The 12126-nt window shown below is 45.5% G+C and overlaps 1 protein-coding gene across 1 annotated transcript in view; it reads left to right on the top strand.

Annotated features, from left to right (window-relative positions):
- Positions 1 to 12126, top strand: part of LOC142566588 (uncharacterized) — a 610758-nt gene that overhangs the window by 148532 nt on the left and 450100 nt on the right. The window contains exon 3 of the mRNA XM_075677426.1: positions 12018 to 12059. The gene's annotated coding sequence lies outside the window, so the exon portion shown is untranslated. The remainder of the gene's footprint in view (positions 1 to 12017; positions 12060 to 12126) is intronic.

Genomic DNA, 12126 nt, shown 5'->3' with positions numbered 1-12126 from the left:
TAGTGGTCTGGCATGCAAACGACATGTACCGTGGTGGAACTGCGAATTTAGGATCGCCCGTAAGAATCAGAACAAGGCGTGGGGATTGCTACGCGCTTCTCCCACAGCAGAGAATCTTATGAACTTTAAAAAAGTAAAGTCCCAAGGCAGGCGAAGCCGCCGACAGGCCAAAAGAGAAAGTTGGCACAACTTTTTATCCAGTATTAACTCGTTCAGAGACGAGGCCAAAGCCTGGAACAGGGTGAATAGGATTAGAGGGCGCCAAACATATTCACTCCCTCTGGTAAACACAAAGGGCGATACACTGCAAGACCAGGCAGACTCACTTGGGGAGTATTTTGAGAACGTGTCAAGTTCAGCAAATTATTCAGAATCCTTCCTCAAATACAAAGAAATAAAAGAACGTAAGCCTTTCAACAGAAAATGTCGTCAAAATCAACCATACAACCGTCCTTTTAGTATTGCAGAGTTTAGAGCTGCCTTGAGCGCATGCAAGAGCTCCGCACCGGGATCTGACAGAATCATGTATGAAATGCTGAAAAACTTTCACAATGACACGCAAGTTACACTACTTACACTTTTCAACACTATCTGGGACGCAGGGTACCTTCCGACCGCATGGAAAGAAGCCATTGTGGTCCCTGTTTTAAAACAAGGCAAAGATCCTTCCTCAGTGGCAAGCTACCGCCCGATAGCCCTCACAAGTTGCATGTGTAAGGTATTTGAAAAAATGATAAATCGACGCCTCATCCATTTCCTTGAACAGAACAAAATACTTGATCCCTATCAGTGTGGCTTCAGGGAAGGGCGCTCCACAACTGATCACCTTGTACGTATTGAAGCAAATATCCGTGACGCATTTGTACACAAACAGTTCTTCCTATCCATATTCCTCGATATGGAGAAGGCATACGACACAACGTGGCGATACGGGATCTTAAGAGACTTGGCAGAAATGGGCATTCACGGTAATATGCTAAGCCTCATAGAAAGCTATTTGTCCAATCGCACATTCCGTGTAAAAGTAGGCAATGTACTGCCACGTCCTTTTACACAAGAAACTGGTGTACCCCAGGGAGGCGTACTTAGCTGCACGCTCTTTGTAGTGAAGATGAACACGCTTCGTGCTTCATTACCTCCGGCCATTTTTTAATCTATCTATGTGGACGACATTCAAATAGGTTTTAAATCATGTAACCTCGCAGTGTGCGAGAGGCAGGTACAGCATGGTTTGAACAAAGTATCAAAATGGGCAGAGAAAAACGGATTTAAAATCAATCCTCACAAAAGTTCTTGTGTTCTTTTTAAACGAAAGAGAGGCCTGGTGCCGGATCCTTGCTTAGAACTGTGTGGACAACAAATTCCTATCAACAAAGAGCACAAATTCCTAGGTATTATACTTGACGATAGACTCACTTTCATTCCACACATCAAATATCTCACAGAAAAGTGTCTAAAAACAATGAACTTAATGAAACTTCTATCCAAGACTAAGTGGGGTAGTGACAGAAAGTGTCTAATGAATCTCTACAAGAGCCTAATACGGTCACGATTGGATTATGGGGCCGTAGCGTATAACTCTGCCTCCCCGAGCGCGCTAAGGATGCTGGATCCTGTCCATCATCCAGATATCCGCCTAGCCACTGGTGCTTTCAGAACAAGCCCGATCGAAAGCCTGTAGGCCGAATCGAATGAGTGGCCGCTCCACTTACAGAGATCATACGTCAGCTTTACTTATTTCCTTAAAGTGCATTCCATTCCTGAACACCCATGTTTTAATACCATTACCGATATGACGTATGCTACACTTTTCCGCAACCGTCCGTCCATAAGACAGCCTTTCTCGCTGCGTGTGAAGGAGCTTAGGGATGAAATGCATGTCCCACTCCTGGAGTACCGCTTAATGCGCCCAACCAAGCTATTACCTCCTTGGGACTGGCAGGTCATAGAATGTGACGTATCCTTTGTAAAAGTTTCAAAGCATGCTCCAGAGGTACAAATTCGAATGCATTTCCTAGAACTTCAGTACAAACACTCATGCACAGAGTTCTACACAGACGCTTCCAAGTCACATGGCGGAGTATCATATGCAGCCGTTGGTCCTTCTTTTTCGGAATCCGATGTACTACATCCAGAAACAAGTATCTTTACGGCAGAGGCCTACGCTGTATGGTCGGCTGTAAAGCATATAAAGAAAGCAAAACTCCAAAAAGCCGTTATATATACAGACTCCCTAAGTGTGGTGAAGGCCTTAATGTCACCCTACAAACATAAAAATCCTGTACTTACTGAGGTCTATTCCGACATGTGCAAAGCTTATCTATCTAACCAGCAAATCATCATATGCTGGGTACCCGGCCACAGGGGAATCGAAGGTGACGCTTTGGCAGACCAGATGGCTACGTCAATTGCACTCCCTGCCGTTAATAATACTGCTTTGGTGCCTCTCACAGATCTGAAACCTTACATACGAAAAAAACTGCGAAACCACTGGCAACGCATGTGGGACGCAGAGATAGATAATAAACTGCACGTTATAAAGCCACAGTTAGGTTTTTGGCCCTCCCCAACAAAATCTCGGCGAACAGATGTCCTATTCTGTCGCCTCAGAATAGGACACACATTTGGCACCCATAATTATCTGCTTACTGGAAGTGAACCTCCAATCTGTGGTAGATGCGGTGAGAGGCTTACCGTCCTCCACGTGCTCCTGGAGTGTCGGGAAGCCGAAACGGAGAGAAAGAAACATTTTCCGCTTGCTTACCATTATAACATCCCTCTACACCCGGCTATGTTTCTCGGCAAGGAACCACTTTTTGACACCAAGGCAATCCTCAACTATTTAAATGATGTCGTACTACACGTTATATGCCCATTAAATTCGTAGAGCATCCTCGCTCCAGAGGATGCCACTGCGATAACAGTTTTGCATAGCACATGCCTCCAGGCCCTTGTTCTTCAAGGGCTCTAAGGAGGCAGCAGTGCTCTAGCATATCTTATAACCTTATATAGTTTTACGCATCGCATCATTCTATTTAAATGCATCTCACTGTTCATAGTACACGTCATAAGTCATCGCCATAATCTTATTATATAGATTTTGCGCACTTTAGCGCGACCATTTTTAAGGCCCCTCTACAGCCACGTCACACCAACTTCAACGAACTCATGATTTCACTGCAAACTCATCAACACGGACATGGCGCTCTTTGGCCATACTTGGCCCTTGCGCCATAAAACATCAAACATTCATTCATTCATTCATTCCTCTCAAGTAGTTACCCATGACAGGTTTACTTCCCACTGCCGCCACCCGTGAGATTATTTCCACCTCTCTTACTTTCCGTTTGACGTTCTTGGTTGCTGTGTTCCTCACCCAGCCACATAGTTGCTAATAAGCTTGTTCTTTTCCTCCACTATGAACCAATGTTTTTCCTGTACAGATACCTCAACACTCTCCCTGCCCATTTACTTTCTTTCGTATTCATTAGTCGTTCTTCATAATCAATTTTACTATGAGCTTCCCTCACTTCAAAACTGGTGCAGCCCATATCACCCGGCACAGCTTCATTTGTAGTGCTCCCGTGAGTGCCCAATTCCAGGCGACCCACTGACCTTTGGCACCCATCGAGTCCCGATTGTACCCCTGATTTCAAGCAAACATATAAACCGGCTCTTATCAGCCAGCTGTGCGCGATCTAGTGGCGGCGCCGCAAAGCCTGTGGTTGACCTCAGAAATGCGTCCCTTTGCATACGCCGAGAGACGCTTCATGTCGCCGCTGGGGTGCTCTCTCACACTGTTTTCTGGACCCGCTACGCCATCTAGTTGTGCTGCCGAGATGTAGGCATGTTGCCTCCGGGAAGACATGCGCGCTGGTGCGTGTGAACGCTGATATTTGTTGCCTCTCCTGGCGCACGCTCGTCAAATGTGTCAATCACCCTAATAATTTTAACTACATCAGAAGACCAAATGTGATCTCGCAGAAAATTAACATTAAAGTTACAGTCGCATTCCAAAACTGGCCGAATAGAAGGCCCTAGCTATCTCAACTATTTTAAGTTGCACTGAAGAGGCGATTCCGTGCGGCTGGTTTGTACTATTCTTCAGTGTGTATTTGAGCTTTCTACAGCTTTACACACTGATGAAAGCCTTACTCGTCTCCAAGTCTTACAGGAGCTGGCCTATTGATGCTGAGAACGAAGTCCTCGGCTTCATTCCCGTACAACGTGGCGACGTTCAGAGAGGGTGGACTGGGAATTTTTCATGCTCAGTTATGTGCAGGTTGCACTTATACAAGTAGGCGTAACCATAATCCATGAAGTTTAAGTTCTATTGCACAACTACATGCTTTATCAGAGCCCAGGAGCGTTATGCCTCTAGTTTTCTTAAAATTTTGTAGACTTCTAAATGCCTCTTTCTGACTGGAAGTGCAGTTGAAGCAAGATTGTTGGACTGCTCTAAAAGAGCGTCGTTCCTTTCGCTAGATATTTGAGATTATTCAATAAAATTTGTACAGGCTACATTTCGCATTATATACATTAAGCGTCATGTTGCCATTGCAAAAGTGGATTCCGTTCTTCAGTGATACTTCTCAGACAACTATGTATTCGAGGTCTGTGTCCCATTCGGCGGCCGCATTTCGATGGGGGCGAAATGCGAAAACACCCGTGTGCTTAGATTAGGTGCACATTAAAGAACCCCAGGTGGTCAAAATTTCCGGAGTCCTCCACTACGGCGTGCCTCATAATCAGAAAGTGGTTTTGGCACGTAAAACCCCAAATATTATTATTATTATCTGTGTCCCATTGAACAGCACTCACTTTCGGGTACCACAGTCTTTCTTTTCTAAATCAATCTAAGGCACATTGACGCCCCCAAATTTAGAGAATTATAAATTGAAGACATCTTTTGAAAAGGACAATTTAGGTACCGTTGCTGGTATCAAGACTCCAACCAAACAGACAAGGTTCGCCAGCAACCGGCTTCTATATCGCACTTTAAACATCTGCATTTAAGTAATATTACGTTGTGCATTTTCGTTAGTGTGTTAACTGCTGATTGTTGGTTCCTGGGCGGAAAATTTTCGCTAATCAAAGCGATCCAGCACAGGCCGCGGAATCGTACTATACTTGCAGCAGATGAGTTTTTTTTTAATCGGTACACGCTGAAATGAAATAGAAAAAGTCGTTTTATGGCAATATCGGAGCGTGATAATCAGAGGAGCTCGCTTGTTCACACAAAACCAGCAAAATTTGAATGAGCTGTATGGAAGCGGTAGAGTGCATGAAAACAGCGGTATAGGTAAATATTTTTTCGTGAAAGCGCATGAAAGCGCAAGGAAAGGGCGCTACGATAAACCTCAGAGCGGCGCCTTTGAGTACCACAATAGACAGATAGAGAAGAATTTATTGAAGGAAGGCATCGAGGTTGCCCTGCGGTAATATCCTCTAGCCTGCTACTGCGCTCATAAGGAAACGGAAGATGTGAGAAAGCGGGTAATGACGACTGATGATAAGGATTGGTGTAGTAGGGTGTGATTTGTGGCTAGACACGTTCGTATCCACAGGGCAAATTCGTGGTCTTGAATGTACGCCTGTGTTAAAAATTCCATGAATGCCTTGATGGCTGGCTTCCTTGGTATATTATCCGGCCATGGGCCCACTTGTAGGTTTTGTTCAAGGACTTGTTATAAATTTGCAAATGTGCGAACACACGAAAGTGCTCCACTTTCTCAGATACATCACATGTCCCAAAATCTAGTGAGTCCGCACGTTGAATCTTGTCGCGTAATGGCTTTAATTAATTAAATTATGGGGGTTTTACGCGCTAAAACCACTTTCTGTGAATGAGGCACGCCGTAGTGGGAGACTCCGGAAATTTGGACCACCTGGGGTTCTTTAACGTGCACTGAAATCTAAGTACACGGGTGTTTTCGCATTTTGCTCCCATCGAAATGCGGCCGCCGTGGCCGGGATTCGATCCCGACACCATAGCCACTGAGCAACCACGGCGAGTTGCGTAATGGCTTACCTCAAGAGGTTCGCGCTCATACCACTCAAAGACAAAATACGCTCTAATATGTACTACCAGCTTTAACAGTGTCGAGCCGATTGCGCGATTCAGGTGTGCGGAAAATCATGGATGGTCCGAGACTTGTACAGTGAGTTATGAGGGATGCGGTAATGAGCATTCCTTAATAATTTTGAATAATTTAGGTTCTCTAGATGCACAAAACTTTTAGCAGACGAACATTTCCACATTCCATCCATCCCACTGATATGCAGCTGCGGCTATGTTACACACTTTACCTTTGGTCGTACTGTTCCTTCAACTGTGAGTGGTAGCTTATCATCATCATCAGCCTCGTTACGCCCACTGCAGGGCAAAGGCCTCTCCCATGCTTCTCCAACAACCCCGGTCATGTACTAATTGTCCCTGCAAACTTCTTAATCTCATCCGCCCACCTAACTTTCTGCCGCCCCCTGCTACGCGTCCCTTTCCTTGGAATCCATTCCGTAACCCTTAATGACCATCGGTTATCTTCCCTCGTCATTACATGTCCTGCCGATGCCCCCATTTCTTTTTCTTGATTTCAACTAATATGTCATTAACTTGCGTTTGTTCCCTCACCCAATCTGCTCTTTTCTTATCCCTTACGTTACACGCATCATTATTCTTTCCATAGCTCGTTGCGTCGTCGTCAATTTAAGTAGAAGCCTTTTCGTAAGCGTCGAGGTTTCTGCCCCGTAGGTAAGTACTGGTAAGACAGAGCTAGTGTACACTTTTCTCGATAATGGCAACCTCCTGTTCATGATCTGAGAATGCCCGCCAAACGCACCTCAGCCCATTCTTATTCTTCTGATCATTTCCGTCCCATCATCCGGATCCGCCGTCACTACCTGCCCTAAGTAGATGTATTCCCTTACCACTTCCAGTGCCTCGCTACATATTGTAAATTGTTGTGCTCTTCCGAGACTCTCAAACATTACTTTAGTTTTCTGCAGATTAATTTTTAGGGCCACTATTCTGCTTTGCCTCTCCAGGTCACCGAGCATGCATTGCAATTTGTGCCCTGAGTTACTAAGCAAGGCAATATCATCAGCGAACCGCAAGTTACTGAGGTATTCTCCATGAACTTTTGTCCCCAATTCTTCCCAACCCAGGTCTCTGAATACCTCCTGTAAACACTCTGTGAATAGCATCGGAGAGATCGTATCTCTCAGTCTGACGCTTTTCTTTATTGGGATTTTGTTGCTTTCTTTATGGAGGACTACGGTGGCTGTGGAGCCGGTATAGATATCTTTCAGTATTTTTACATACGGCTCGTCTACACCCTGATTCCTCTAATGCCTCCAGGACTGCTGAGGTTTCGACAGAATCAAACGCTTTCTCGTAATCAATGAAAGCTATATATAAGGGTTGGTTACATTGTGCACATTTCTCTATCACCTGATTGATAGTGTGAATATGGTCTGTTGTTGAGTAGCTTTTACGGAATCCTGCCAGGTCGTTTGCTTGACAGAAGTCTAAGGTGTTCCTCATTCTATTTGCGATTACCTTAGTAAATAGTTTGTAGGTAACTGACAGTAGGCTGATCGGCCTATAGTTTTTCAAGTCTTTGGCGTCCCCTTTCTTATGGATTAGGATTACGTTAGCGTTCCTCCAAGATTCCGGTACGCTCGAGGTCATGTGGCGTTGCGTATAGAGGGTGGCAGCTTTTCTAGAACAATCTGCCCGCCATCCTTCAACAAATCTGCTGTTACCTGATCCTCCCGAGCTGCCTTCCCCCTTTGCATATCTCCCAAGGCTTTCTTTACTTCTTCCGGCGTTGCCTGTGGGATTTCGAATTCCTCTAGACTATTCTCTCTTCCATTATTGTCGTGGGTGCCACTGGTACTGCATAAATCTTTAATCAGCTCATCAGCCACTTGACCTATCTCATCCATATTAGGAATGATATTGCCGGCTTTATCTCTTAACGCATATATCCGATTCTTCCCAATTTCTAGTTTCTTCTTCACTGCATTTAGGCTTCCTCAGTTCCTGAGAGCTTGTTCAATTGTATCCATGTTATACTTCCTTATGTCAGCTGTCTTACGCTTGTTGGTGAACTTCAAAAGTTCTGCCTGTTCTATTCTAGCTGTAGGGTTAGAGGCTTTAATACATTGGCGTTTCTTGATCATATCTTTCGCTTCCTGCGATAGCTTACTGGTATCCTGTCTAGCGGAATTACCACCGACTTCTATTACACACTCCTTAGTGATGCCCACAAGATTGTCGTTCATTGCTTCAACACTAGGGACCTTTTCCTGAGTTAAAGCCGAATGCCTGTTCTGTAGCTTGATCTGGAATTCTTCTATTTTCGCTCTTACTGCTAACCCAATAATTGGCTTCTTATGTACCAGTTTCTTCCGTTCCCTCCTCAAGTCTAAGCTAACTCGAATTCTTACCATCCTATGGTCACTGCAGCGCACCTTGCTGAGCAGGCCCACATATTGTATGATGCCAGGGTTAGCGCAGAGTATGAACTCTGTTTCATTTCCAGTCTCGCCGTTCGGGCTCCTCCACGTCCACTTTCGGCTATCCCGCTTGCGGAAGAAAGTATTGATTATCCGCATATTATTCTGTTCCGCAAACGTTAATAATAACTCTCCCCTGCTCTTCCTAGTGCCTATGCCATATTCCCCCTTTGCCTTGTCTCCAGCCTGCTTCTTGCCTACCTTGGCATTGAAGTCGCCCATCAGTATAGTGTATTTTGTTTTCACTCTACCCATCGCCGATTCCACATCTTCGTAGAAGCTTTCAATTTCCTGGTTATCATGAATGGATGTAGGGGCGCAGACTTGTACAACCTTCATTTTGTACCTCGTATTAAGTTTCGCAAGACCGGCCGCCCTCTCGTTAATGCTATAGAATTCCTGTATACTCCTGTTATTAATCAGGAATCCGACTCCTAGTTCTCGTCTCTCCGCTAAGCTACGGCAGCAAAGGACGTGCCCGCTTTTTAGCACTGTATATACTTCTTTTGGCCTCCTAACATCATTGAGCCCTTTTATATCCCATTTACTGCCCTCTAATTCCTCCAATAGCACTGCTAGAATCGCCTCACTAGATAACATTAAACGTTGCCAGGTTGATATTAGAATGGCTGCCTGTCCGGAGCCAGTGATTCTTAGCACCCTTTGCTGCGTCGCAGGTCTGACCGCCACCGTGGTCAGTTGCTTCGCAGCTGCTGGGGACTGAGGGCCGGGGTTTGATTGTTCTGTTCATATAGGAGGTTGTGGCCAAGTACTGCACCAGGGTGGCCAATCCTGCTCTGGTGAGGGAGAACGTTACCAGTTCTGGTCACCTGGATGAGGCCACAGTCCAGGCATGTTTATGTAATTTTATCAACACGCGGATTTTTTTTAATCCGGTGGAAAATTGCGCGGCACCGGGATTCGAAACACGGACGTCTTGCACGCGAGGCGGGTGTTCTACCTCTATGCCACCGCTGCACCTCTTATACGAAGGGCAATTTACTTCCATGAGCAGGGCTTCAATGGGTTGCTTACCTGAATGATAGAACTTTCATTGAGCGCCGCGCAGGGACTAACATGGTCAAAAGAAGGAAGAAACACAAGCCACGTGCACTGCATTTCCATACCCGCCATGGTGGCTTATCAGCTATGGTGTTGCGCTGCTAAGCACGAATTCGCGGTATCAAATGTCGGCCGCATTTAGATGGGGGTGAAATGCGAAAACAGTTGTGTCCCGCGCATTGAAGCCAAGCTAAAGATCTCCTGGTGGTCAAAGTTATTCCAGAGTCACCCACAGCGGCGTGCCTCATTATCAAATCGTGGTTTAGGCACGTGTTCCTGACCATCACTTCCACGTGACAGTATGTCTAGCATGCACACAAACAGGCCTGCGCACGCGTCAATGCGTCACCTGATAGTTTTCGTTCTCTCGCGCAATGTATGTGTGTTTGAAGTGCAGAAAATGTACGATACTCAGACTTAGTCTCACGAGAAGCATTCTCTGCTATTCAGTATAGTTGGTGCCAGTGGTGCCACGCAAATTATTGTGAGTTCTCTTTGGCTGTAAGGAAGAAAATAATGAAACGCCTGAAACTGGCAGCACACGGGATATGAAATGTAGCGTTTCTATCCTGGGCACACAGCACCGATGCACTAATTCAATATGTTGTCATTTTGGAACGCGTCTTGCCCTCCTTCGTGTCAGTCTTAATCAAACACGTGTATCAACAAGAGCTTTCTTTGCGACTGCGGTGCAGCGTGGAAAAAGATAACTGTAGTCATTACACTCGTATGCTAAAAGTACGTGGCGATCGAGATAAAAAGACAGAGTAAAAATGCACCACAGTATATAGCCGTAGTGCGTGGCATAAACATGATACTCGTCTTTAAAAAAAGCATAGTATAGGAGCCGTTGTGTCGTACCTTTCATGCAGTGCATTTCCTGCAGAAATGTGTATAGCGATGCAGATCTCGCAGTTAAGGCAACTGCGAAACGTTCCAACTGCAGTGAAGCACACGATGCCGCAAGGTACCCTCGGTAAATTATCTTCATGTTATAGTTGTGCGATCTGAAATCTGAATCCATTAAAGGAAACCCACCAGCATTCAGACACGACAAGACTGTTTCAGTACTTTTGAAACCAGCCATTGCATGCCGAATGACAGTGCGCTGTGGCTCGCTGCCACCCGCACCGTTTCCGCTGTCTCGTCACCGCCATCATCGTCACAACAAAAAACACGGCGGCTGCCTACAGCCGCTGGAAATTCTGGCCAGTAGGTTACGACTGAAGTGTTACTATATAAAAAACGAAGTTGTGAGAAGACCGCATGCAAAACTACGGGCGTGAAAGGACTGCAAACGCGTATGCTAGCGCTTCTTAGCATGATTTATCGGACAAACTTGGTTCACTCCGTATAAATAAAAAAAAATTCGGTAGTTTTACGCACCAACACCGCGATCTATTTATGAAGCACGCCTTAGTGGGGGACGGCGGGTTAACTTTTACCACCTAGGGTTCTTTAACGTGCACCCAATTCACGGCGCACGGGAAATTTCACACAAGCACCCCCCCGCGCCGATCGAAATGCGGCCTCGGGTTTAGCAGCGTAACGACAAAGCCACTACGCCACCACGGCGGGTACTCCGTTCAATAGTACGTTTCTTGCAGCGCTAATTTCATTCGCATGATGTCGTATGCTTATGTCTTACTCTGTGCGTTCGTTCCCATGATTTGACGTCTTACATCTATGCACCACCCATGGCCGCGTTGTTTCCATGTTGAGGAGGTATTGGTGGGCAAGTTGGCTGATCATGGCACACTCGATGAGGCAAAGGCGAACATTCAACACACGCTCGTGCGTGCGTACATATTTCAATGTACGGCTTTGTCTGACAAAATTTGCTGCCGTTGAATCGATAAAAGTTCACTCACACTAGCCCGACCAGACAACGATTTCGGCGGGCCGACAGTCGGAAGACCGAAATCGGTGTCGCGTCGGCCTAGTCTGAGTGAGCCCTAAGTGATTCTCTGTCTTTCCATGTTTGCTCTTTGTGTCTGTTTGTCCTGCCCTGCTGTCTGAAGAGTTCCGATGACAGCGCATGAGACATTTAGGAAAGTACCTTTGTTCTTCTACAAGTAGTGGCATTTGTGGCGCTCATGTTTTGATATAGTTGTAGCGCATCCCGTAGATGTATTTTAAGTTACAAGTGTATGGGGGAAAATGTTTACGCTAACGGTATGAAAACAGTGTCCCCTCACTTTTTTACTGCATTCAATCTACTTTATAGAAACTTACGGGAACCTCCTCATATCTGAATTAAATATCTTGCGGAACGAGAAAGTTCCACTGCTGATAAATGGCTAATTACTAGAAAAAGACCGAAAAATTATGTTGCCAAAAAGCGTGTGCTTAAGAGCCGGTATCACTGTCGGACACCTATACCAAGCACTGTGATGATGCAGACAAACATGAATAATGAAAACTTCTTTTTGCAGCTTTACCACCAAAAGAAACCTGCAGAATTTGCAAAGCCGAAGGTAAGACCGACTATTGCGTTGCATCAGGCGATCTAACCCTGGGTGGATTGTTTTATTTTTTTCCGGG

The sequence above is a fragment of the Dermacentor variabilis genome, unplaced genomic scaffold (genome assembly GCF_050947875.1).
Source record: "Dermacentor variabilis isolate Ectoservices unplaced genomic scaffold, ASM5094787v1 scaffold_13, whole genome shotgun sequence".
In the NCBI taxonomy this organism is placed as follows: Eukaryota; Metazoa; Arthropoda; class Arachnida; order Ixodida; family Ixodidae; genus Dermacentor; species Dermacentor variabilis.
Note: the sequence above shows the minus strand (reverse complement) of the source record. Positions and strands in the feature narration are given on the sequence as shown.